This window comes from Diorhabda carinulata, chromosome 6 (genome assembly GCF_026250575.1).
Source record: "Diorhabda carinulata isolate Delta chromosome 6, icDioCari1.1, whole genome shotgun sequence".
Taxonomy (NCBI): Eukaryota; Metazoa; Arthropoda; class Insecta; order Coleoptera; family Chrysomelidae; genus Diorhabda; species Diorhabda carinulata.
Genome location: NC_079465.1, coordinates 19,701,935 through 19,728,353, shown reverse-complemented (window position 1 = coordinate 19,728,353; position 26,419 = coordinate 19,701,935). Strand labels below are relative to the sequence as shown.

The window sequence follows — 26,419 nt, the reverse complement described above, 5'->3', positions numbered from 1 at the left end:
GATCCACGATTGACTTTTTGACGGGTGTCTTCTGTTTGAAATTTTCCCACAAGATAATTGATTATATTTATATTGAATTATACTACACTCTACAATTAAAAAAAAAACAGGATACTCTCATTTGGTTTTATAAGTTTTATAATTTTGTTAAATATATTATTTTTTTCAAATTAAGGTACCAATTGGTTAAGTTATTTATATAAAATATGCTATAAATGAATAATATTCATTATTTAATAACAAACAAATGGAATAAAAAGTTAAAATAAAAACTTTATTCTTAATTTTTATTGGGGTTTCTGATATGCTATATCATTCAAATAGCAGGTATTTGTCATTTTACTATAATAAAGGACTCTTATCCTGTCAGGCATCGACGAAATTAAATTTTGAACGTTCTGCACCAGGTTAGTATTCCATTCTTCAAAAGAATAGCTAGAAGTTGATTCAAGTCAATATAAAATCACAAACGCTTTGTAGGATCCATATAGGGAAATCGAGCAGGTCAGTCCAGAACTGTGATTCCCATTTTCTGTAACAATTCTGATAAGAATATTAGAATAAGTTAGGTTAGGTTAGGTTACGTTAGGCTAGGTTATGTTATGGTTAAGTTAGGTTAGGCTTGATTAGGTTAGGTTCGCTGATGATATGACAACTTGTTGTCCTCCTGGAGTCCACAATTCCCAAGGATATATGAAAGAGGAGGGTGGCTTAGTGAGGTGAGAGTCCCACACAAACTCACAACATTACACACAACCCGCTGTGAGAGAGGCATTAGTTTCTACCCCACCTCAGAGCAAAAAATAGATTAAGTTAGGTTACCTAACGTAAATTCACAAGTTGACAATAACATTATTACATTTTGAATTTGTAATGAATTTGAGTTGTTTTAAAAACTCATCAACATTTTACATGGGCACTTTCAAATACTGTCAAAAGTACTTTCTTATATATTTAGAATGTAAAATAATTTCAACTGAAATACACTGTGAATATATAATTTATTTTTGTTTTTCATTCATTCCATGATTAAAATCTCGAACTGCATAATCTTTTGTCTCGAGTTGTCTTATATTCATGACAACCTCTATCACTAGCTGGCACAATGTAAAATACGATTTAGGCGCACCTCTGCTTTTTTACGTTAAAAAATTTCAAATTATAATTCAAATTCAAAAAATTTCGGAATTTTTCCTAAATATATGCAATATATTAAACAAATTTATTCAATTTGGCATTCATATAATGATTATATTTTATTATCTGATATCCAAGTATATTCTAAGATATAACCATAACAGTATCCATTATAATAACAACGAACATTTCACTCCAAAAACAACCGCGACTGTATGAAAATCTGCCAACCCCTTGTTTAACGGTAATAAACGTTTCATAGTTGTTTTATCGTCTCTTTCACTTAGACAAATACCGCATCCCAATTTGGAGAACAAACATAATATAAATGCCGAAACTTTGTTACATGCGTATAGATGTGCCCACTATCGAGCAGCTTCCTTGGTGAGCCGTTGGCCGGCTTTTGTTTGAATCCGGGAATGAGTACGTAGTTACAGCAAACACTACGTACAGAGCCGGAAACAGCGCTAGGGTAAAAGCAGGTAGGTTTGCCGCAATTTTTTTGGTGATCATATTCCTTTTTCTACTTATTCCGTTCGATTCATGATAAATAAATTGTAGCATAAAAAAACTAAAAAGACCTTTGGATATCAAAGTAAACCATGAGATAGGACCATTATTTTTTAATACAAGTAAAAACTTTCCCACTTTCCCGCCTCTATATATAGTCTCCATTACTTTTTTTCCAAATCAAAAATTTTATTGAATTTACTACATACAATAGATGTCTTCTAGGAACATAGTTATCTCGTATGGTCTATAGTTTCTTTCATTCTATGGTCTACATCTACCAAAAGGATGCAGACTCCTAGTCTAAACTACTATGATAACTTACAAGATTCTATCCCTCCAAATCTGTTTATCAACTCAATTTAGTCCATATACTGTATCGTTTCCTTGAAAGGCCATTTTTTGGGGGGTTCCAGTGAAATATTCAGCGGGGATTACTTTGATATACCAAAATACAAAACGTCTACAGCAGCAGCAGTAAATATTTGAAAAAAGTATATAAAAGCTGCGATGAAAGGATACGTTGAGTAATTAGAAAGTTAGCGCAAAATTTGAGTTAACCTCTTTCAAAGTACTACCCTGACAATACACTCAAGCCGGTACTACACGATGCATTCAATGTTTGCGCCAACACTCGGGATCCAATTGACGACTGAACATTAGAAGGAAGACTGAATGCAGTGTTGCAACTACATGATGCGTTTAATGCTTTTGCGCAAACTTTCACCTTCCAACGTTGGCTGAACATTGAACGACGGCTGAAACTTTACCACAATATCACCTAAAGACATGAAAACGTGGCAAAAAACGTGATGAACGGCATGCAATAGATATAAATTCTTGTAAAATGAAGTAGCAGCTTTTTTATATAGAAAAACGACATGAAATGTAGTTGAACAAAAAGTGTTCGTTTTCAAGTTGGGTTGACGTGAGTCAAACAAACCTACTTTCCATGACTAACGTTCCAATGCCAAAGTTGGAAGCAAAACATTCGTCGAATGGCATCCAATCATACCAGCATTTAACGTTGGAAACATTGGACGCATCGTGTGGTACCGGCTTTATCCTAACTTGAAACAATCGAAATTAAACATCGTGTATGATATCTAGCTACAATTCTAAAACGACTTGGTTCGAAAATTTTTATGTGTCTAGTGTATGTAATATGTCCTAGCGAAATTCTCTTAATATCCAACTTGAAAAGAGTTTTTTGGTTAATACTAGATCCACATTTTGGATCTAGTATTAGTTCTACAAATTTATTGATTCATTTATTATTTGCAAAATTTTTACTTATAAATTCACTTTGTAAAGCGTAAAAAAACTTCCCCAGGATCTAATAATTTCAATTCATTCCACTATTCCCCAGGGATAGACGACGGCCTCTATAAAATTTTATACACAATATTTAGTATCACACCTCGTATTTAGAGCTCTTTCTTTCATGTATTTGACGTATGCATTATACATCCGAATGTAGATCTTGTTCTCAAAAACAAAACAAGAATCTGTTCCTTACGTATCTGTATAGGTACCAATCAATACTATTTAAAATTCCAAAAGAGAATAGCTCCACCTTTAATTCAGTCCATTCAAGGCAGTTCGACTACTTTGTCTTTTTAGTTTGGATGCTGTTTGATGTGAAAAAGTTTTTAAGTGACCTGCATACTAGCGCAGTAATTGAATTTTGGACTTGATCTACTGAAAGAAAAGTTTCGTGATCTCAATAATAGACTTTGTGGGCACCTGGTACTTGATATACAAATCGTGTTTTTATTTACTGTTTTAAAGATTTCAGATTATATATTTTTTTAAACTCTCAGAGTATCTGCAATCTGTCTAATAGGCAATAAGCGTTTAATATAATCCTTTAAAATTTAATCTAATTATTATATACCTAATCTAACCTAACCTAATTCTTATTCTGAGATTTTTGAGTTTTTTTTTTAATTGTATATGTGTTTAAACGTGTTAATCGTGTAGATAGGATGGCACTAGAACGATTTATGGCTTCCTCCAAAGGGATGTCTTGATAAATTACTTCATTAGGGACATCGTAGGGCGTGTGGACTACTGCAGGTATCACTTTGGTTTGGTTTGATTTAGAACCTTTGAAGGATGACGGTTTTATAGTTGGCGGTACCCCATAGTTGCATGCCGTACTTCCATATGGGTTTTAGGTAACTTAATTTTGATATCTATGGATAGTTTTGATTTTCGGCCAATGAGACAGTACATTTGATGTAATTTGATGCCTAGATGCTTACATTTCATTGATAATTGTTTCCTCCAGGTTAGGCGGCTATCCAAATAAATGCCTAAGTATTTTTCATTCTCTGGCTGTTGGTTTATTATTTTTATTCTTTATCGATGGAAATGTTTGTCATCTTAGGAGGAATATTCCGTCCATAGATTTTGCTTCATTGTTTTAGACGTGCATGCATGTTGCGGCTGAGGATGGATCTTGAATCTGCTTTGTACATCAGGTAAAGACTTGGTACTAAGACACTCCCTTGTTGCACGTCAGAGAATAGGTATTGGATAACGAGAGAAGATGATATTAGAGATGAAGAATTAGAGTTTCAAGTTTGAATCCCAGTCTACCAAACCACACTGTATCAAAGGCATGGGATATGTTTAGAAAGACTGCAGAACAACACCTCTTGTCATGTATTTCTCATAAACAGGCGCCTTTTTGACGCTTTTTCGCTTGGCCTAAGCAAAAAACTAAAACTTGTGGCATTGATGATGCAATAATGAATCCTGTGGGGACACATTTATACACATTAATAATAATATGATTTAATGGTAATAGAGAACTTTATATTGGTTTTTATTTGTACTTCTGGAATTTCTATTCAGGTTATGCATTTCCTTCAGCATTTCAAAGCAATGGAAAGTGTTGTTTCTGTCCAAAATATTTTTTTGCCTCAAATAACACAAATTTATTAAAACAACGTAAAAAACGATTTCGAATTTTGAATGAATGTGTTTAAAAATTTAGGTATCTCTGTAATATAAAATTTTATTCCACGCATTTCATAGTCAGTTTTTGAGTTTCAGGTGAAACTGTCGTTAAAACCATTTTATGAAAAAATACAGTTCGCAAGTTATGAAGAAATAACAATCTACAATTTTCAAGAAATGTTCTTCATTAAAAAATCTCGAAATTTTGCATGTTTCTTTTGATTCGGTGATGAATAATGTAGATCTAATAAACTTTGGGAGAATATCAAACATGTGTAAATATTTGTACAAGAAATATAAAAATTTTTCTTGTAGAAGTTAATGATATTTAGAAACTGAAATATGAAAAATATAAGAAACCCCATGATTTATTTTTCAAGTAAGATTTCATCGATAGATCTAATAAGATTGAAAATTAATTATTGCGTCTAATTTTGCAAACATCTTACTCAAAAAATATATAACTTGGAAATAAACTTATAAGATAATTCGTTTTTTATGCTTCAAACGGAGAGGCTTCGTTAATGAAAACACGGAGAGATTTACGAAAATTCCTGAATATAAGGATTACTCCAAGGAATTTTTATTGACAAAAAGTTGATTTATTTTGCCCAAAAGACATATCTAACTGATCGAGTATGATGGAAGACCAAAATTTATTCATTCATTCAGAGTGGTAGTGAAAAATGGATCGTATACAAGGATTAACCGAGAAGTCCGATAGCTTGAACCAAAAAAAAAAGAATATTTTGGAAAAGATGAGGTTTATTTTCCAATATAGTTTCCTTTTACTACGATTCATTGGACAAACTTTTCTTCTTCTTCTCAAGATATATAAAGTAGGTCTCCAAGGTGGCGATTGTTTTCTCATACAAGTAAAATTTTCACTCGGCGACTGAATTGTTTAAGTTTAGAATTATAAAATAGTCGCTAGGGACTAAATCGGAGGAATTAGGTGTATACTAAATGTATACTTCTAGTAGGCTTTGTGATAAATGACACACCCTGTGTAAAATGGAAAATTTTTCATCATATAGTCAAATACGTCGGACCTTGCTAAAGGCAACCGAAAAGAAACCATTTTCATATCTTTAAGTGTAAAAATTTTAAGAGAAAATTATACTAAAATTTTACGTAGATTTCAAAAATGTATTGATATACAGGGTACATTGAAAATAACAAAGTTATAGTCGACTTCCTGTAGAACCGGATTTTACCATATACAGATAATTTTAATTCGTCGTAGTGACGATGCTCTTCAAGACTGACATACTTACTTACTGACAATATTTAGATGGAATAAGTTATTAATATTATTTTATGAATATTATTAAATCAAATTGTTATTTTATATGTTGTGCTTAGTACTAAATTAAGATTCTGTATACAAACATTTTCCAAGTTATTTTTCTTGCTTAACTGATTTTTACTTTACCACAATTTCTGGGATATTTTACAACAAAAACAAAGTATTTAACCCATTAGCGCCTAGCGGCACCATACGGTCCCAGCAACCACTTAGCTTTTCATCACCTTATATCGCCTTCAGAACAATTTTGTGGGGAGGGGATTGTGAGCTGTCTATAGCTGGCACTCGTATCCCTTTGTATACCGGAATGCATTTTACTTGGAATTAGTGGTAGTTCTATACGGTTGTGTTAAACTCGAATAATTTTCTGTTTAATGTAAAAATGGATATCCGATTCATGTATTTTTTTTTTAATTAGTTGTAAACATGAGTGGTCCCATATGGGACAACTAGGCGTTTCGCAAGACAAAATGGTTCAAAATATATTTTCTTCTCCTTTTAGTGGAATTACGATTATGATGAGTCTGATAGCGAAGTAGTTTCGGTAGTTTACATAGAACCTCCCGAATCCAATGTATTATTATCTGATGAAGATTCGGGATATGAAGATGAAGGTGGTCTTGTTGACAATCTTAGTAGGAGACAACTAAATACTGGGGCAGAAATTGTTCTTGCGGATAATACGAGAAGTGGAGGTACTGATGAGAATTTTCCTACAGCAGTAGCAACACAGTACTATCTCAAGTCCCGATTTTCCTGATAATATTGCTCTGACCCCGCGCCCAACAAATTTTGAATTTACTATTGGAGATTTGACACCTTCTTCAGAAGAATTTTTACCAGGTGACTACAGTGCATACACTTCTTTAACTTGCGTTGAAATGTTTGAGCTCTTTTTCTCAAATGAGTTGCTAAATGCAATAGCATTTCAAACAAAAAATTACTCTCTTTTCAAAAACAGTCCTGATCCAAATATCTCTATTGAAGAGTTTAAATTTTTCATTGGAATTCTTATACTCAGTGGATATAATCCTTCACCTTCCAAAAGAAGCTATTGGGAAACAGCCAAAGATATGAGGAACGAGCTTGTTTGCGAAGCTATGCGAAGGGACAGATTTTTGCTGATTTGCCGTTTTATACATTTCGCAGATAATAACACTATAGACATATCCGACAAGTTAAGTTTATTCACAGACGCTCAAAAACTAAAGTTTGTTCACCATTTTATACCAGAACAAAATCTTTGTTACGACGAGTCAATATAAAGTACTACGGCCGGCACGGGGGCAAACAATTTATAAGTGGAAAACATGGGTGCGATTTGGTTATAAAGTGTGGAGCCTCAACACACCTAGTGGTTACCTGATAAATTTCGAAATTTATCAAGGAAAGAATCCAAGAGCCATAAAAAAATACGAAGAACTCTTTGGCAAAGCTGTAGCACCACTTGTTCAAATGATTGACGAATTAGGCGAGAAAAAATTTCGTTGTTATAGTTTTTTTTTCGACAATCTTTTTTCTGGTACCAATCTTTTGAATATTTTGAAGAACGACGGCTATAGTGGAACGGGATCAATTAGGGACAATAGAAGTCCGCGAGATTTTCCAGTTGAAGACAAGAACACATTTTCAAAAAGAACTAGAGGCGCTATTAGCTCGGCTTTGGAAAGAACATGTGGGATTTTATACGTAAGGTGGATGAACAACAGCGTTGTGACATTGGTCAGCACTAATTTCTGTGTGGCACCAATAAAACCTGTCGAAAGATTTTCTAGGAAAGATCGAAAAAACATATCTATGGTTAGACCAGAGCTTGTTCTACAATACAACAAAAATATGGGTGGAACTGATTTTATGGATAACAACGTATCTTGGTACGATACTTATAAACTGTCTAAACACTTAGAATCGACTTCATAATAATTTCAGTTACCGCATCGGCGTCCGTGGAAAGAAGTAGTACTGGCCCATCTTTACTTATATGGTGGATGTTACAATACAGAACGTATGGACGCTGTACAGAAAAACGGGGAGAAACTTCAGCCAACTCGAGTTTAGAAGAAGTATAGTGCAGGTAGATCTTTCTTAGTATTTTAGAAAATATCATAATAAAATTTGATTTTTACGGACATATCTTACAAAATATAAGAAACCACCAAAATCCATAGGAAAAGTAGCCACGGTAGCTGCAAGCGACTCAAGAGTTGGTAGCAACGTGAGATATGATGGCTTACACAACCATGTTCCTGGAGGCAGAGTGTTTCAGAAATTTTCATGAAAATAAATGAATAAATAAGTGTTGAACTTTTTTTAAAGGATTTTGAATTTAACATAAAAATTCATGGAAAGCGCCTAGCGGTCCCATATGGGTACGGTCTTTTGTACAATTACTTCTAGAGAGACAATATTAATGTTGATATTTTTTTAGTCCCAAAATTATGAAACTTCTTTGGAAAAAAAAAGAAAAACAAAAATTTTTTATTCTCGGCGTTAATGGGATTCTTAAAGGGAAGAGAGCTCTGTACTTTTGAAACGTAAAGTAGAATTGTAATTGTTAAATTGTTATACATGAAATGGAGACGGAATGGAAACAGAATTATTTTCTAATACAAAGTAAAAAGTGTACTACAGAAATGATACTACACAGTAGTGGCAACCGAAAATTGAGAATTTGTGAAAATATGAAAGATAACAATAGAAAAGCAACTACGGATCATCATATATCATCCGTCTCTGGTTCAGAATAGGAAATACGGACTGACAACAGATTTAAAGTACAAGTGAAATTTTATTGAGAGAAAAAATGTTTGGTTATCTCTTTGTTACATAGATTTGGGTAGATATTGCTTCCAATGCCGCTTCTATATAAGATTTTACATACAAAAAACGAGCATTTATATTTTGACATATATTAAAATTGAAATGGGGAGGTTCGGGAAAAGTTAAACGATTTAGAAATAAAAAAAATGATCAAAATTTTGATTTTATTCGAATCAAAAAAATGAGGTTGTTATTTCGCAGATGATGAAATTTTTATAGTAATCTATTCTAAAAGAAGATGGAAACACAACAATGAAACAAGAAATTTCTATCAAGATTATGAAAATAGAATTGAAATCGATGATCTTCCATTATGAAATGTTTAAAAATATGACCACGAGATTTGTAGCGTCGGTTAGTTTGAGGGACTAGATTGGTTATAAAACTCGTAGAACTATGACAAAATTACTTGTTATGCTTGAAATTTACCCCCGATAAATCATAGTTTCCAGCGACTTTTTCTGTCCATACAATTCTATCAAAAACTATGTTGAACAACAAAATTAAAGTCCATAGAAAAAAAAATATTTTTTCTATGCTAGCTTATTAACTTTTCAGCTTACTTATTGTGTGGAAATGTGTGTTTTTCTTCTAGACTCTTTGGTGAGATTACGTGAATGATTTGAAGAAACTTTCTTGTAGGAATTAATATTTTTATTTCAAAAAATAAGTAAGAACAAATCAATAAGATAACGAAAGAAAGCGAACGGAATTTCCTTTTATATTCGATAATCCGGAACTAATCTTGTGAATTTTCTTGTTACTTTTCATAATACGAACACGTGGCTATTTCCCACAGTTCCTTCTTCGAGATAATATAATTGATTCGATTTCATCTGCCTTTAGAATCAAACGTATAATATTCAAATAGAAGTAATCATGAAATCCAATTATAAGAATCTCCCGAGCTCTACTTCAAACTACTTCATACGCAGGTAACTTCAAAGAAAAAAAACAGTCAATGGAATATAATGATAGTTGCAAATATGTTGGATATGGTGTCATTTTATGATTTGGAGATGAAAAGAAACGGAATAATGTGAAGAATTCAATGGAATAATAACGAAAGGCTCCGACCTCAATCTATTAATACCTTATCATTATCAATATATCAGTCAAGTTGGAAATGCCTAGTTTCTGTTCGAAAATCGTATAAGTGAAATTTCTCTGAAAATGACAGTATTAAATATTTATTTTTGAAAGCAAATGAAAGAGAAATTAGACAATGTGTACCGAGACTTTGCATTATAATTTACGACAGTAAGATTTTGGAGAGCTCAAACGTGGTCGTACGAGTGTTGCTATTTATATTTTTACATAGATAAATGTAAATCACCTCCATCAAGATGAATTCATGCTCTTGAACCAAGAATTTTTTCCAGTCCAACTGAGGTACCTCCATAACATGTGATTTGAACGCAACGTTGTTGGGACTGTTCAAAAACGTTTTTGCTGGAACCTAATTATGTCAAAAGCTTATGCCAAATAAATACGGATCAGAATTGACTGCTCTACGCTTCTCTAATAGAACGTGGCGACATGTCCAGTTATTCCAAAAACACAAGCAATCATTTACTTCAGAGTTGCCATATCTTAAAACCTGATTAACCCTAGACTAACGAAGAGCTTTCTGTGACGGTTCACCAAATGGCTCTAAACGGCCATTGAATTAACTGTCTGAAGAATTCTCGTGTTGGGAGCTGCGTTGTCGCATTTTGGATCCAATATCCATTCGAATGAACATTTCCCAATCCTTATTGACATTATTCAAGCAAAATAATTTGTATTTTCTACGTTGATTTCTAATTTTAGATGAGTTTGCTCAGAAAATAGCCATGGAAATGTGTTCATCGACTATTTTGAAAATATAAAATAATAAAATTTAAAAAGAAAAAACCGAATGATAAACGAATCACTGCCTGATAGGGATAAGGGAGAAATTGCAAGAAAGCGGTTGCAGTTTAAGGAAAAGGAAATGTGTTTTCATGAGGCCAACGCATCTTCGGACACTCTAGTAATCGTAATGGTTAAAATTTACGAACTGCATGAATCGATAAACCAACCACCTGTTTCTTAACCTCAAAGTTTCACTTGCAGGAGAAATATTATAATTAGGATATTGTACCAATTTATATTTGAATCAATTAAAACAAATATAATTATAAAAGTGAATTATGAAAAATAAGAATCAAAATATAGATTCAATATTTTTCAAAGTAATATTGAAAATGACCCAAATTACTTGTAAAAAGTTATCAAAAAGTTCTCAGTTTCCATTATATTTAATTAAATGTTCATCATATGCTTTTTAATATTTATTGATTTGAAATTATGGAGGTTTTTGCATGCCTTCTTGTTATTTTAGCTCATCATCATTAAAGTGTTGAACACCAAGAAAGAATTTTAGCTGTAAGAAGAGATCATGGTCGCTAGGAGCAACGTCCAAGCTGTACGGAGTACAGTTTTTATTCCGCGATGCAGTTAACATGTGCATTGATGGTTTGGTGACAAATCAATCACCAAAATGACTTCTCTACCTTGACAAAAAACGAAGTATGTCCATTCCATTGATTCCCGTTTCTGGAGTGTCCGCTTATCAAAAACTGTCCACTGTTGTTTTTGGTGTTGAATTGTAGGTACCCGATGTGAGAAAAGTTTTAGAAAAATCAATTTTCCATCAACGATTCCACGAGAAAGTAATTTTGGGATTTGTCACAATTCAAAAGCAAAAGTACTAATTGGAAACTAGCAGTTTTGCTTAAGCTTTTCGTAAATTGAGTGAATTAGTCCATCAATATCCAAACACCATCGTCCACAAATGTGAACTTCATGTATTGTTGGTACGTCAATCGTTCATAAAAAATGTTAGATTGGAACCAGACATCTGATGCAAAACACTGAATTTTCGAAAAAAGTGTCTTTATTTGTTCAAATAGAAAATACAACATAGTTCTGCTAAAAATATTTGATACTACAACAAGGAATATGTTTCAAGACGTATAGTGAAATTACAGTGAGAAAGTGTACTGTTTCAATCGGCTTAGAGCCTTGCTTTTTATAAAAAGACTAATATTATCTTTTGTTTTTGAGTGCGATTCCATCAAGTCAACAAGATATAATTTCAGCTCTGCAACATTTAAGAACTTCGTGGAATTCACTCTTTAAAATAATTATGGTTTAATGTAACCACTCCATTTTTGTGTCAACATGTCGTATTATGTTGCATAATCTGGATCGCAGGAAAGAAGGATTGACCATTAAGTACGTATATGATAATTATGAATGTCTCTGGCTACTAATAGTGTCTGATAATAAAAAACGAAAAATTTTAACGTCTATTTTACATAATTGATCTCTTGAATAAGTCACCTGAATAAATTAACGAAAATCCCCAGGTTACATTTTCAATTCATGGATCTGAACGGCAGTCTACGTAAATATTTTCAGTTCTACTCGAAACTTAATAAACCTCTTTTGCAAACGAGGAATTTGCTAAGGAACCCTCTCTTACGAATATACTCCGAAGGATACAGTAACTTTATTCAATACACTAACTCAGAAATTGTCGAGCTATTTATAAATTCATGAACTTATTCAGCAAATTTGAAAGTTAGACATTATTCATGTTAATTGTGATACTAAACAGAGTACAAATGCTGCTACATATTTAGATTCATTACTATACAGAGTGTCTGCATAATAACCGACACAGAGCAGAAGCTTATCACAAAATATGACGATTTATGGACAATTATACCAAGCTGCATTCTTGACGAGTTATAGGGCTTCGAAGTAAAGCATAAAATTTAGAACAATAAATAGTTTATTTGCAACTTCAACTTAAAAAACCATAATATGAGACTGTTAAGAGCATTCAATGATGGTAAGTACAGTGCGATCGAAACGTTACGAGGGGGTTAATTAGGGGTAACCTAACTTCAAAGTTCGTAGGAGTTTTTTATCTATCAGTTGATTAAAAAAATTTCATTCTCTTACCAGTAATTTAGTTATAACTTTTTTATTGAAGTAATTTTTCAAAAAACTTTGTCATTTTCAAAGAAAAGTCGGCTAAGAAGAATTCCCTATGAAGTTATAAATCAAATTTGACAATTTGGAATTGAGTTTTTCTGGTAATTGAATTGTAATAATTTTCTGCGACTGCAGAATTCTAAAGTGGATTAGTATATTACATAACGAGTTTGTGCGAAATAAAGTTTCCAACGAGTTTTGTACACTATTTTTCCTACGACCACATGAAAAACTCCTCAAACGTCTTTTTTGTATGAGAAAATCAAGTTAAAAAATCCTACAAAAAGTTTTTATTTTGTAATAGTAATTTTTATTCAACTACTGCATGCATTACCCAGTAATTAATACTTAATTTTAACGTTTAAATTATCTTGCAAACACTAATATGTATTTGAACACAAATCACAACAAAATTATTATTGTAAGCATTAATATAACCTCAAAAAATCATATTGTATACTTCTTCGTTCTTTTTAAATTTGGCCTTTTACCTTTCGGCATCCAGCCAGATTCATATTGTATTCGCGTATTCCCTCTATCGATACCATATATAACATAAGAAAAAGAAGCATTTTCAAAACATGGATGTTTTGTTATTTTTTAGTACATGTGATATAAGTGGTCGTAGGAAAATATTTTTTTGTTAGTTTTTTGTGAAGAAAACTGTAAAAGATGTTTGGAAGAATATCGGAGAAAGTTTCCTAATCGTATGGTATTCTACAGAGTAATATTTTCTGTAGAATTCTTCTCCTTCTTCATCATACGTTAGGCCTTAGTCCAGTGTTTGCATCAATGGTTGCCTAGATGCAGCTGGGACGATGAAGAACAGCTTTCATACCATATTATGGGTCGACGAGATGTATTCGGTTTTTCTTCCTTTGAAATCTTCGCCAATCTGTCATCTGGAATTCTGTCCACGTGGTCTCTCCATTCCCTTCCAACTGCGAACCACTGGTCAGGTAGAAATCTAGAGTAGTCGACTGCGAGCCATTGCAGATGTTAATATTGATAAAAAGATCGATTGACATCACGCTCTTCAAAGGAAATGTACTTCAAAATTCATCGGGGCATTAGCCAGGAAAGTAGCTGTTTTCTCCCTTGAAAAACGACAGAATATATTTTCGAAATAGTAAATTTCGAAATTATTCTAGGTGAATGGTAGGAATCGTTTATTTTGCTATATATGCTTTTAAATGTTTTTGATTTTAGGTCTGCCCTGTTTCAAAATGAGTTTTTTTTTATAATTTTCGAAGATCAAAATGTATACCTCTAAAATATATATAATAAATAAATAAATAAATGAAATGAATAAGTGGATAAAAGTTTCATTTGTCTTTCAAAAATTTACAAAAAACTGATTTTATAACAGGATAGACCTAAAATCAAGACGATTTCGAAACATAAATATATAAATAAATTAGAAAGAATTCTTTCCAGCTAAATTATGGCTTGCAGTTGCAAGGAGAAGTTTGTAACTACTGACTAGTTTCGACGTTATCACGTCTCATCAGAGTGGTATAACAACCCTCGTTCGGGCTCGAGAACCGAACTGAAGACAACATCAAAGCGCTTCGCTATTTGGTTAATGTAGTTAAACATTTCCCATCGAAAGCTAACTGGCGCCATCATCACTTTCAACTGCGAATCATTGACCATGTAGAAATCTAGCGTAGTCGACTGCGAGCCATTGGATATATTAATATAATATAATTTTTTTTTTTGATAATTTCTGTTAGACAGATAAAAATTGACGTTTCGACTTATTTTAGTCTTTATCAGCTTCGATAATAATTGGCATTTATACTGTTTTATATCGACTGCTATTTTTTGTTGGTATAATTGTAGAGCCCCTGGGAATATATTTTCCACGCGTTGCTGATCCGGGTCTAAAAATCTCGAACCGTTTTTATATCGGAACAAGCAATCTTACCACTTACGTCCGTAGAGGTAAATATGGAAAATAGGAATAAGAAAAAATAAAAGAAAAATGTCTCAATCTACGTATATATGTGTACTTGTATACATGGTTTCTGAGTGCTTTGTTAGCAGATAGTAGAATAGGGATATATCTATATGTATATGCATTCATTGTTGGTTTTACAAAAAACGGGTCCTTATTTTCTACAAAGGAATATAGAAGCTTTATATATAAGGAAAAATATTGTTTGGTAAGAGGATTTTTCGAACAAGGAAATTTTCTACAATACCTTTCAGTTATGCGTACAACACATATATAGTTTAAACTTGTCGATTCATATGAGATCATTTCAAAATAGGATATCGAAAAGATTTTTATCTTCTTTGTCATTTGGAAATATACGTTTCGATGTATTAACGGGGATGATGTTTCTATAGAATGTATTCAAAATAATACATTTACATAAGTATATTCTCAAGGTACTTATTTGAGCTAAACTTTGAAATAAAACTTCAAATGTATTGATATATATCATGCCACCCAATTAAACATTCAGTAAAATGACTTATAATTGAATAAAATCAATAATTTTCGTTGAACTCCCTTTCGGAAAATGTTAATTTGGAAATTACGGATATCCGATGCTGGTATAAAGTTATTAACTATCCAAATGTCCTAACTGCCGTGCTTACTTACAATTTCTGAAAAGTTTATGTTCACAACCATCTAGCCCTCCTAAATCCACCACAATTCCAGACTTATAGAGGAGAGTTGTTCCTATATCAGGGCCTAGCCTAAAATATTTCTTACTTCACATGAGTAATGCCGCTAAACCTATTTCTATTAGTTTTCAAATGAAAAACTCACATTTTCAACCTGCTGTAGAATACTCAAAATAATATTTAGACTCAAAGCTTAGAGAAGAATGCAACTAAGAAGGAGTCAAAAAATGAACTAGTAAACACACCCTAAAAGAATTTCTCAAAAATTCTAGAAAATAAACAAACAAATGAATAAAAAGGTGTTTCTACAAAATAGTTCTAGAAATAATACTATAAACTCTTTGCTGTAGAAAGAAATATTAAACGAAAACGGCGTATTGGCGAAATGTTATATTTCAATTATAACAGTGATTCCTATTTGGGCTGTCAACGAGTGAACATCGATTGTTTACGGGTCGTCTAGATGGGCAATTAAATATATACCAGTTTTTACGGTGTTGTGAATAGTAAAAGAATCTGGTTTTGACCAGTGGCGGACCATTAACACAGTTTTGTCCAGTGAGAAGTAGTTTCAGAAACTGTAAGTTCACCTTATTTATATTGTTCTCCAAGTTATCTAAACTTAGTGAATTACACATCATAAACACAGTCAATTCGATTAGTACTTCACCTATAAAAGCAGCAAACCAATTTCGCATGCTACTATTTACAAATAGCGGCCAGGGACGTATTCCAAATTCCGGCCAAATAAAATCAAATATCAATGATGTCTTCAATCAATAATACACAATCAGACACTCCTACAACAGTCATCAAAAGCTATTCATCAGCAGTTAACCAAGCTGTTTTTCCAAGCAAACAACAAGCAATCGTTTTTTCGCTATCAACAATGCCAAATTACAGGACTACCTTATCCCATTAGGATCAATCATTCAACCAAAAAATATTATTTTTTCATCAAGGCTTTCGAACAATCGTGTCTGTATGTACTTGGCAAACAAATCAGTTGTTGACAACTTCATGAACAATTATAACCATAACCGTCAACGGCGAAAAACTAGTAGCTCGTCGACTCATAACTCCGGCTGATAGAATCATACTTTCCAATGTAAGTCCAACCATCCCTCATCAACTGCTAACAGATGAAATATTAAAATTAGGTCTAAATCCAGTTTCTCCCATGACGTTTCTAAAAATCGGTGCAACATTACCTGAGTATAGTCACATCCTAAGCTTCAGAAGACAGATTTACGTAAGCCCCTATACACAACAGCTTCCAGACTCCATACTGATTGGATTCGAACAAACCAGCTACCGAGTATTCCTCCAAAAAGATGGACTAACATGCTACAAATGCAAAGCTGATGGTCATATAGCCTCACAATGTATCAATAACTCCAGCCAATCAGAACCTAATACATATAGTTCAACATCAAATATTCAACCGCTTTCGACTTCCCAAACTCTTCTTACAACCCAAATCCAAACTCTTCCACCATCTTCGTCAACAAATAACATCAATACACAAAAATTGACTTCTTATCCAACAACAGAAGACTCTTCACTTAATCAAGAGACGCCCGCAACTTCAACGAATATGGAAGCAGAAACGGATGCAACAGATATTCCCAAAATCACAAACAAAAGGCCTATGGAAGACACCCCCACACCCGATAGCGATAATAACATAACGCCCAAAAAATTATTCCCTAAGCCAAAACCAATACTAAAAAAGAATAAATCGAGCAAGAAACAATCAACAATATCCTGCAAAGAGTTCATCGAAAATCATTCGCCACCTTTCATTCTGGACTACGACCAATTAATTGTTCTACTAGATAATGTAACCGGCTCACTCCAACCTGTAAATATAGCTCTAGATTTCACTTCTGACCTCCTTGCGCTTACTACTATGTTATCCGAAGTATATCCCTACATAAATGACAAGACAACAAAAACGAGAATCACCAAACTTAAAAAAAAAGATATTTACTCATCTTGGCCAAGACTTAATTGACTCTGAATCTGATTCATCTACTAACAACTGATTTGTCACACATAACCCTCTCAAATTAGTCCAAAATTCAACTCAATTCTTCAATGGAACATAGATGGTTTTTACCATCGACTTGGTATGCTACAAGTTATTATTAAAGAATACTCCCCGGACATCATATGCCTTCAAGAATCCAATCTTAAACCAGATAGCAGCTATTCAAACAGTCAATTTCAATTCTTCTCCAAAACTCGTAATAATACCAAACGTGCTAGTGGAGGAGTGGTAACTTTAATAAGCAAATCTTTACAAGCAGATCACTTCCATGTAAACTCAGATATCGAAGCCCTTGTAGTAAAACTCACCAGCCATAAAACCTCTTACATCTGTAATATATACATTGCTCCCGACTCCACAATAGAATACAAAGACTTAGAAAACTTACTAAATCAGATACCAAGTCCAAGAATCATTATTGGAGATTTTAATGCACATAACATAACCTGGGGCAGTAAATCGACAAACTCAAGAGGTCACATACTAGAGAAACTCATTGCCAACATTCCACTGAATTTTCTGAATGATGGAAGCCATACTAGGTTCAACATATCCACCGGAGAAACTTCTGCTATCGATTTAAGTCTCTGCGACCCAGCACTTTCTGCCAATCTATCATGGGAGGCTCTCTTACACCTATGGAAGCGATCACTTTCCAATTATTATCGAAAATCGCACCTCTCCAGGAAAATGTTCACCAAAATACTCACCTAAATGGAGAATAAATTCTGCAGATTGGACATCCTTCAGTAACCAGATTGAGCTAACCAAGGATAGCTGCGATAATACCAACGATGTCCAGAAATGTGTATTGAACTTCAATAAAATCATCTTGGATAGTGCCAGCCAGCACATTGGCCAAACAAAAGATATAAAAGGCCATACTCCAGTCCCCTGGTGGAATCAAGATTGCGAAAAAGCTATCAGGGAAGCAAAAGCAGAGTTGAACAAGTACAGGAAACACAAAACTCTCCAAAATCGCGTAGAGTTGAAAAAATACAAAGCAAAGGCACAACTTGTGATCAAACAATCCAAGAAAAAATCTTGGCAGGAATATGTTTCTGGAATAAACTCCTCCACTCCAATAAATCCAGTCTGGACTAAAATAAGAAAAATGAATGGACATAGTTCAAAAAGCACTATCCGTAGCATTAAACACAATGACCGGTACTACTCATCCACAATAGATATAGCCAATATTTTGGGCCAATCCTACCAAGAACAATCGTCAACCTCAAATTTCACACGCGACTTTCTCAATAACAAGGCTCAAATCGAACAAACTCCCATCAGTTTTGAAGATACACTGGATAACCCTTTAAACCTTCCTATTACTATAGAAGAACTTGACAGCTCCTTAGAAAAAATGAAAAACTCGAGCCCAGGTCCAGACAATATTCCAGTCATATTCCTCAAATATCTACCACCTTCAGCAAAACGGCATCTACTGAAGCTTTTCAACAAGACATGGGAAGATAAAGTATTCCCTTCCTTATGGTCTGAAGCTATTATTCTACCATTTTTGAAATCTAAAAAGCCCAAACAAGAAGCCAACTCGTACAGACCTATATCACTAACATGCTCAATGGGAAAACTGCTAGAGAAAATTGTCAACCAAAGACTCATGTGGCATCTCGAAACTTCTAACCTCCTAATCAACGAACAAACTGGTTTTAGACCAAATTGCTCAACTCTTGACAATATTGTGGATGTGGAAAGTGAGATCAACGAGGCTTTTGCCACCAAACAGGTATGCGTAGCCATTTTCTTCGATATCTCAAAAGCTTTTGATACCTGTTGGACTCCAAACATTCTGATGCAACTACGAAGATGGAATATCACAGGAAATTGCCTAGCTTTCATCAACAACTTCCTTGTCAACAGAACATTCAAGGTTCGGGTTGACGACGTACTATCTGATGCTTACCGCCAAGCAAATGGAACCCCACAAGGCTCAGTTAACAGCCCTACTTTATTTCTGATTGCCATCAACAACATACTCAATAATCTGAAAAAACCATTGAAAGCAAGAGTCTTCGCAGATGACCTAGTAGTTTACATAAAAGGAAAAAATATAAATACAATATCTCTACTTATTCAACAATTCATCACAAATTTGGAACTATGGTCACGTCAATCCGGCTTCAGTTTTTTTGTTACCAAAACAACAGGTGTGGTATTCAGCAGAAATCGTTCATATACTATCCCAAAATTGAAACTTTATAACCAAAATATCAACTTTAAATCATCAGCTAAATTTCTAGGAATGATCTTTGACCATAAGCTTACCTGGAAAGATCACATAGAGAAGTTAGTCCAAACATGTATGAAGCCGCTTAATATAATGAAAAGTCTAGGAAATATAAATTGGGGATCTGACCAAACAACGCTACTACTTATATATAAAACGCTGATTAGGTCTAAAATAGACTAAGGCTCCATAGCTTACGCATCTGCCAGAAAAACTGTACTTCGCAAACTCGATGTTATCCATAATACAGCATTAAAAACAGCTTCAGGCTCGTTTACAACATCCCCTAATACCAGCATTCGAAGTCTTCTTGGTGAACCATCATTAAACTACAGACGCTCTATATTGAGCTTGAATTACGCGGCTGCTATATCCACTAATGCTGGAAAACCAGTTTACAATAAGACATTCAACAACATTTATAGAGATCTTTTTGATAAAAAACCGCATCTATCAAAGCCATTCTATGCCAGAGTTAGAGATCTTCTTCTCAGAAATTTAACCTAGAGCTCCCAACATTGTTTCCATCCACTGTCGAACATCCAGCTCCGTGGACAATCTCTACCCCTCGCTGCCATACTAACTTGACCGGGTTTGATAGGGATACAAATCGCCATGAAATCTTTGCAGAACTCAACAGGATACTGCATAACTACATTGACTTCAACATAGTCTACACGGATGCTTCGAAATCGGAGGCAGGAGTGGGTGCTGCAGTAGTGACCGCAACTGAATCTTACAGCATAAAATTCTCCCCTCACACAAGCATATTTACGGCAGAACTCTATGCTATCTTTCATGCCCTTAAAGTAACTACCTCCTTCCCAAATCCCAAAACCCTAATTTTAACTGATTCCTTAAGTAGCATTCAATCCTTGAAACATCTCTATCCCAAGCATCCAATATTACAATCAATCAAATCACTGCTTCACAACATCCAGAACGACAAGAAATCTGTCGATTTCATTTGGATTCCTGCTCACATTGGCATCAGAGGCAACGAAAAAGCGGACCTATGTGCGCGTAACGCAATCGTAAACGTAACAAAGTGCGTGGTGAGTGACGTGAGAACACTCATTCGGGAAAAAGTTCACAACCACTGGCAACAAGACTGGCAGCGATCGCAAGACAAACTTCGCGAATTTAAATCAACAGTGACACTGTGGAAGCATTCAAAAATATCACGCAGAGCACAAGTGACTATTACTAGACTTAGAATAGGGCACTGCAAATTTACGCACACTTATCTTTTCAATAATGACAATGCTCCCATTTGTGATTCATGTCAAGAACACTTAACAGTGAAACATGTCCTGATCAATTGCACTAAGTTCGACACGTACCGGCTAAAATATAGACTACCCACAGACTTAAATATACTCTTAGGTGTAAACTGCCCAGTTGATAAATTGTTGGGATTCCTAAAGGACATTAATCTACTAAACAAAATCTAATATTGTATATTGTTATACACCCCGCTAATCACCTTGGGTGGAAGCGATTAGCTTGAAATAAAAAAATAAAAAAAAAAAAATTATAACAGTACAGAACTGGCTTCAAAGTCCATGTCGTCGACGACTACTATATGGTTTTGTGAACAAATAATTGTTCATTTTCTTAACATTTTTTCGTGTCAGTTGCATTAAAATGCCTTATTAGTTGAAAACAAGAAAATTCATAATTTCGTTAGACAATCTATAAACCGTATCCTAGGAAAAAGAAATCGTAAAAAATAACGAAAAAATGTTCTAAATATCCCCCTAACCTACCCAAGATGCTGTAGTCAGATAAAGCAGATACATTTTGTGATGAAAAACTCCAAATCCATTCCAATCTTAATTCGGAAAACAAAGAACAATATACAAGAGAAAAAGCAAAGTTCCCTGCTAAAGTTCTGGCGAGGTTTTCGATTTCGATAAGAGAGATTTCCAGACGTAGTGGAGGAAGCCGTAGAATCTGCCTCACTTAATTAGTCAATATCTCGAGGGAGACGATACAGTGTTTTAGCCCTTCCATCATTCTGAAAGGGTAATTTATTGGCTACATCAAAATAACACACCATTTGTACCAAAGCAAGATGATTCCACTTTTGGACACTTTTATCTGTATAGTGGAGGATGGTAATTCGAGAAACAACTACGTCGTGGAATTTCTAGAAAAATATGTTAGATGTTCAAATCTCAAGGTATTGACGAAATATCAAACGAGATGGTTAAGTATGGAGGTACCACGCTACACGAAGAATCACGGACTATTTTCTATAAAATACTTGACACCAAAAGCATACCAACAGAATGAAAAAGAAGTATTTTGATTCAAATTCTCAAAAAAGGTGAAAAGAGCGATCTACGAAATGATCGAATTATTAGCTTGATGAGTGCAATTCAAAAACTTTTAGTCATTTGGTATGTCCGAAGAACAGCAGGTACTCATTAAGAACAGGTCTGCTATAGATGCTAGATTCAATAATACAACCTAAATGTGCTTCATAGATCTCACCCAAGCATTTGATGGGGTACGATTGAGGGATGTAACAACTCTACTGAAGAGAAGGAAAATTCAACCCAACGTAATGGAATGGAAAATAAACTGATAAATATAATAGCTTTATCAGACAAGGAGACAGCGTCAACCCGATATAAATATATAAATAAGGAAGATATGTGACATCCAGGATGTACTGAGATGGGCGAGAAATCGGCGAAGAGAATGGAGGAACCACGTGGATAGAATACCAGATAGGTTCGCAAATATTGCTAAGGAATAAAAACCGAATCCATCCCGACCACCAGGACTATCACTTGGTACGAAATCTAGTCTGCATCATCTCAACTGCAGCTAGGCAAACATTGATGCAACCATTGACGATGAAAAAGAAGAAGAAGAAGAAGAAGATGATATTCAAATTGTTCAGGATCTAATGCAAGATGTTGAGTGTTGTTGAGGATCACGAGCTGGTCCATTTAGTTTTTTAGTTATTAACTTTGTTAGTCAATTATGGCGAATAAAGAAATTTTACGTTATTGCGAGATACTAATAATTCAAACAATTTTATCGATCGTAGTGTCCGCTGTATTAAAATTCTATTCCTACTTCAAGACCTGCAGGTTTTTATGCCTACGGTCATGTTTTACCTCCGAATTGTTTTTGCTATGTAAATAATTTATTTGTGTTGTTGTTTCTCCGGAAATTGCCACAACTTAATAAAATATTTAACAATACAAGCGCGGGTCGAGAATGCAGATGATACACAACCGGGATGTTTCCGGCTATATAGCACCAGGAGGAAGGAAAACGAAAGAAACTTTTTAGTTTTATTAGAATTTTTTTTGCGTAGAAAGAGTTTTCCAGAATACTAAACGTGAAATGATGAATTGTTGATATAAGAAAAGAATAATTGAATATGGTTCATCCAGTTTAGTGAACATCTGGACACTAATAATGTACTAGGCTCTTCAATATACTCGACACCTTTATGGTGAGCTAATTTTATATGTTCTTTAAAGGATCGTCTAAATGTAACTACAACAAAAACGGAACAACTTGTGTACGTGGGGCGGCAATAAAATAAGATTCCCAAGGAGCTTCTGACGCTAGGAACATTGTTAGACGAGATTTAGCTAGTCTCGTGTCCAGCTTATCTCCCTTTCTTCTATTTCACGTTTTGACGAGCTGTCTTGACCATTCAATCTTCTCTTGGTGAAAAATGGAGCTTGTATTCGATTCTCATGCCTCCGGTGGACATTCATCACTAACTGTGTTGTTAGTTGTATGGTGGAGAGACGTACAGATTTAAATTGATTACTGCCTTCCATCCCTCTAACTGCCCACACTTGGCCCCCAGTGATTACTATCTCTTCCTTGAATGCATGGTGAATAATCAGTAGGATCAAAATTTACCAGCAGAATTTCGAATTGGTTTATTCTGGACTGGACTAATCTAGTTTGTACTGCTTGGAATTGTGAGGTTTCAAGAATCATTCATGATTATAAAGTAGATTTATTTAATTTTAGAAAGCGTTAACAACTCTGTTTTCTAAACAAAAATGGAAAACATTTTTGAACTGAATCAATTGAATCAACATTTACCAGCAGAATTTCGAATTGGTTCATTCAGGTCTGGACTAATCTAGTTTATACTTCCTGGAACTTGGAATCATTATCATTTAGTGGCTTATTTCGTCCATTGCTGGACATAATCCTCTTTTAAACTAGACTATTTTGCTCGGTATTGGGCATCTTTGGATCCAGTAGGAAGATATCATTTTGAAACGGCACATTGTTTAGCTTTTCTTCATTCACGTTTATACCTTTACTATCTAAATCGGTTTTTTTGAACATATAGTCTAAGAGATCTGTTTCTGTATGTGTTTAAGAAGTCAAACAGTTTCTCGCAGTCGACTTATACTAATAGTATTTGTTGTATTGTAAACTTTCTTCTATCAATTATTTTTTCACCTGGAGATGGTGATTTGTTCCAAATCCAGCTCGCAAACCTGCTTGTTAGTTTGCCTATTCTGTGTACAATTCTGTAGTTTTGTGATGCCGCATTTTTATGGATAATAATAGTAGTTGCATTGTTACATTATTCTTTCAAACATATATTGAACAGTTTGGCTATTACTTCGAGGAGCTCATTCCCTTCTAGTGGACTGTACATAATGAGAAAGAGATAGTTCTTTGAACAGTTTGTATGCTCCATTAGTTTTTGATGGCAACGGAATAATTTTATTTCAGTAGAACCATGCCATAGCAGATATTGGTGGAAATCATTGATTATTTCAAAGACATTTATCGAGGTATTTATTTTTCCATATAGTAGGATTACATAAATCACAAATTCGTCAGATTCAACATTAAATGCAACTACCTCAAGAGCGTAGTTCTTAAATATCAACCAATGATTCTGGAAGCTTTGAGGTATACAATTCGTCTTGAAGTTGATCGCATTCTACAATAAATACTTTGGAGTTATCTAGAACTTCGGAATTAAACTACAATACAGACTAAGATTGAAATTAACCACAAGTTTCACCTTCTTGATGCCACAATAAAGTTTTTTATAATTAACCCTTCATTATTTTTCACTTTACTTTCAAGTTGCTCTATCTTGTATAGAAATTTTGAATTTTTAATAATAAATAAAGAAGATAATGTATATTCCTCGTATATTATGGAATAATAGGTGATATAAGTGTGGTTATGTATAAATATATCTCATATCATCTTAACAAGAAACAAAAAGAAAAAGGATAATACTTTAGCCGTCATAACCATGTATATCCTTGTTGTTTTTCTTTTGTTCTATATCTCTCTTTTTCCAACTAACGCCTCCTCTCCAAGTGCTGATTTAAGAGCTCTAGAAAACCTAAAAGCTGCCCTTGTTTTCCGGATACCCCAGCTTTTTTCATTGCCAGCCGCACGTTCCCTACTGCATTGACATAAGCGTCGCTTTTTTCTCTTTGTATGTATCGCTTGAGATTTTTTTGCAATTTTCACGCTTATTCCGCTATTCGGGATAATTCTTTATTTCATACTGAAGGTATTAAAAAACGAAATTACGAGAATTGAAGACATTTAGGTGGTTAGTTATACAGATTGTTTCAAAAAACGTCATCCAGTCTTCTAGGATAGATAAGAAACTGAAAAATATTTGTGTTGGAAATTTTTCGTCACGTAAATGAGACCCTATCGATAAAACTGATACATTAAAATTGGGACTAAGGCCTTTCGTTTCTTGCCATATTCCACACAAATCCATTCTAATCACTATAAGATCTTGTATTTTCTAAAATAAGCTCCGAATTCTCAGTATTTGATGAAAAAACTAAGTCAGTAATTACTATTTAGCTTTTGTAAGACATTTTGAAATTACTTGTTGTAGGTCGCTGCAATATTTGGCATCGCAGGGGCATGTCGTAGAAACGAACTCCAAAAATAGTGTACCCCAGTCAGGTAGCAAAGTGATTTGACTGAGGACAATGCAGATTAAATTTCCTGGATGTAAAAAGCTCGAATGACTTCCATTCGTAGCCTTTGTCTATGGACATCCTAACATAGATGAGGTGTTTGGCTGATTCCGTTGGTTCCTTGCAGAACGACGAAGTGTCTCTTCACGTTTCTAACTTCTTTGTTAACTTTGACTATTCCCATCAAAACCGCGAAAATCGGATTTTTGGTAAATTGTCTACCACTCCTCAACCTTATTCTTCCTCTTCGTTAGAGATGTCACCTTACAGAGACCAAACCTGGGACAAGCAAGTCGGAACTTGAATAGGAGCGTAAAGGTCCAGAAGCAACATCCGAAGCCAAAATTAAAGCAACTGAAAAATGTGTCCAGCTTAATCTAGTGAGGATTTATCACAAACAGAAGATCACCATCCTATAAAGATAGCCAAGAAACCATTAGAACTTTAAGCTCCAATGTCATAGATAACAGGAGTTCTATCGGGACAATATTGCCTCAATAGACACATAAGACGCTAGATTTAGTGCACTGAGGACTAAAACTTCAATCAACATTCTCTTGAAATGTGAAACACTATAGGAGGCTCTCTGGAAGCTATAGCCATCCGGACTTGTGGGATTATTCTACATTATATGAATTAAGGTGATATTATCTGTTCTAAAATATAATTTACAACTATATATCTATGAATCTTTACTACTGAAAGGGTTTGAAGTTTAATTTGTGAAAGCAGCA

At 34.1% G+C, this 26,419-nt stretch overlaps 1 protein-coding gene across 3 annotated transcripts in view; it reads right to left on the bottom strand.

Annotated features, from left to right (window-relative positions):
- Positions 1–26,419, bottom strand: part of LOC130895199 (irregular chiasm C-roughest protein-like) — a 201,851-nt gene that overhangs the window by 54,088 nt on the left and 121,344 nt on the right. The gene's annotated exons all lie outside the window — the stretch shown is intronic.